Raw genomic sequence first — 3,353 nt, 5'->3', positions numbered from 1 at the left:
GACTTCCTTGCCAGTGATTTGAAAATATATAGTAATGAAAGGGCTTATAGCATTAGGCCTCTGGCAATGAAAGAGGCAATGATGATTATAAAGCTAGACAAATTGGACAAAACTCATTGGGTAAGAGAACATTTAATGAAGGATGACTTGTGGTCAGATAATGGCAACAAAATTTATGAACGTTAGGAGGAGCTTTTTTGAGTCAGCAGCATTGCAGGTTATGAGATATATATATGCATATATATATATATATACACATGCATACATATATATATATATATATTTTTTTTTTTTTATGTGATAGGACTTCCTGCCCAGTGATTTGAAAATATATAGTAATGAAAGGCCTTATAGCATTAGGCCTCTGGCAATGAAAGAGGCAATGATGATTATAAAGCTAGACAAATTGGACAGAACTCATTGGGTAAGAGAACATTTAATGAAGGATGACTTGTGGTCAGATAATGGCAACAAAATTTATCTAGTTCAGAAGGACTTTAAAAATGCATATGTAACTATTCCTGACCCTACTTTATTTGCTAACCTGGATATTATCCAAGCAATGCAATTAAACTAATATGCCCCGTGGCTGGAAACTGAGACTTTGAGAGGTCCCTGGTTAATATTGATCAGATCTTGTACTTCATCAAATTTTAAAAGTTATGCTCATCTAAAGACACCATTAAGAAAATGAAAGAGCAAACCACATTTAGGAAAAGCTATTCTCAATTCGTGTATCTGATAAAGGTCTTGAATCCAGAAAATGCACAAAAACCTCTTAAAATCAATAACAAAAAGGTGACCCCCCAAATAGCAAATGACATGGAGGCTTCACAGGAGGAGATGCACAATTGGTCAATAAGTAAATAAAAAGGTGCTCAGCACTGTTAGATATCAGGCAAATGAAAACTAAAACCATAGTGAAATGCAACTTCACACCCGCTAGAACAGTTACAATCAATAAGTAAATAAAAAGGTGCTCAGCACTGTTAGATATCAGGCAAATGAAAACTAAAACCATAAGTGAAATGCAACTTCACACCCGCTAGAATAGTTACAATCGTAAAGATGACAATACCAAATGTTGACGCAGTTGTAGAGCAAACAGAATTCTCATGTGTTGTTGGCAAAAGTGGAAAATGGCACAAACACTTCATAGAACTGTTGGCAATTTCTTATAAGGTTATGTACATCTACCCTATAACCTAGCACTTCTACTCCTAGGTATTTAACCAAAAGAAATAAAAATATATGCTAATAAAAGATACACAAAATAATTTTATAATAACTTTATTCATAATAATAATGTTAATTTGGGTCATTTGCTTTTTTGTTATTGGTTTGAAGAAGAACTTGATATTTCCTCCATCGAAAAGAGAACACTTTTTTCCTTTTTTTTTTGATAAATTGCTTAATAAGCAATGAAATGGAATGGATTACTGAAACTGCCAACACTGTGGATAAATTGTGGATGAATCAAAAACAGAACATATAGAGAAAACAGCCCTACACAAAAGAATCCATACTGTATAATCCCATTTACATAAAGAGAGAAATCTATGGTGTTAGAAACCAAAAATGGTATCTCTGGTGGGGATTGTGGGATGTCTAGAAAAAGCACAAGGTGATGTTCTCAAGTGATGGAAAGGTTCTATGTCTTATTCTGGGTGGTTGTTACATGAATGTCTATAAAATTGGTAAAACTGGTCAAATGGAATATTTTAAAACCTATACATTTTATTATATGTAAATTATACCCAGATTTTTAAACAGCTAATTTTTTAAGTGTGTTTAAAAACTGTTCAAATCAACGACCTTTTTCTTTTTTTTTAAACATTTACTTGTATATCTTTGTGGGTTACAGTGTGTTATTTCAACACATGCATATGCTGTACAATGATTCACTCAGGATTGATAGCATGGTTTTGTACACATTAGTCCACCACTTCCCCTTTCAGTCTCTGGTAGCCATTATTCTACTCTTTACTCCTATGAGAACCACCTTTTTTTTTTTAAGTCCACATTTGAGTGAGATCATGCACTATTTGTCTTTCTGTGCCTGACTGACTTCACTTAACATGATGGTTCCCATCCATTTTGCTGCAAACAATAGGATATCATTTATTTTTATAGCTGAATAGTATTCCATTGTGTGTGTGTACCACAGTTTTTTTATCCATTCATCCATTGATGGGAATTTTAGGTCGATTCCATCTCTTGGCTATTGTGAATAGTGTTGCGATGAACATGGGAGTGCAGGTGTCTTTTTGATGTATTAATTTCCTTTGGGTAATTTCCTTTGGCTTAATCACCTTTTTCTTCACTGGTATGTTTATGTCCTAACTATGGGTAGAGTTACCAGAGAGCCTACCCAGTGGCCTTCAGGTTTTTTGTTGATAAGTTGGTGGTATCAAATAAGTTAAAGTATAAAAAAAATCTTAAAAATAATCATTGTTTAAGTACATATACAAGGGTATTTCAAAATGTTTGTAGAAAAATAGAATCAAAAGATAACAATCTTTCCATGAACTTTTTGAAGTATCCTTGTATCTCCACAGTGCTATATGTTAAAGAACAAATAAGACATTATTTCACAAAAATCCTACTTTCACAGATGTGCTACTTCTGTTTCAGGTTTGTCTGAAAAAACTCAGGTAGGAGTCGTGGTACTGGTCTTTTTTATGCCTGAGGAAAGAATTTTGATGTAGAATAACTGAACTAGCTGGAAGAACATTGCAATATGCTACAGAAGAGAATATTATGGCTTCTCTACTGACGAAAATGAAGGCATCTTGTGCATCTTTCAGTGGTTCTCAAAGGACAGTGCGAGTAACTATACTGGTCTATAATGAAGCTTTCTTTGGTACTTAATGTTATGAGAAACATAAGGACATGCAGTGAGAGGTATCTTGCCATCCAGTTGTAAATGTTAGTGTAAGGTCCCAAGCGTCTTTTCTTAGGACTGTTTTTTATTCTGAGATTATAGTCTTCTAACTTTTTGGTGGAAAAATTATTTTTTTTATGAAATAATGGCAACTTTTGGTAATATTGTTGATGTCCTTATGTTGGCAACCCTACATCAGTCTCTCAACATGTTATTATATTGGTCCATCTCATTGCAGCTGGGTTTTAAAACATCGTAAGGGGCCGGCCCGGTGGCGCACTGCTACAGTGCGCCGCTTGAGAGCATGGCGGCGCTCCCGCCGAGGGTTCGGATCCCACATACAGACCGGTTCCCACTCACTGGCTGAGCGAGGTGCGGGCGCAACACCGAGGGTTGCGATCCCGTTGCCGGTCCCAGTCCGGTACGGGCGCGACACTGAGGGTTGCAATCCGTTGCCGGACACGGAAAA

At 35.8% G+C, this 3,353-nt stretch overlaps 1 protein-coding gene across 1 annotated transcript in view; it reads left to right on the top strand.

Annotated features, from left to right (window-relative positions):
- FREM1 (FRAS1 related extracellular matrix 1) overlaps nucleotides 1–3,353 on the top strand; it is a 53,846-nt gene that overhangs the window by 40,181 nt on the left and 10,312 nt on the right. The window lies entirely within an intron of this gene.

This window comes from Galeopterus variegatus, unplaced genomic scaffold (genome assembly GCF_000696425.1).
Source record: "Galeopterus variegatus unplaced genomic scaffold, G_variegatus-3.0.2 Scaffold338, whole genome shotgun sequence".
Lineage (NCBI taxonomy): Eukaryota > Metazoa > Chordata > Mammalia > Dermoptera > Cynocephalidae > Galeopterus > Galeopterus variegatus.
Note: the sequence above shows the minus strand (reverse complement) of the source record. Positions and strands in the feature narration are given on the sequence as shown.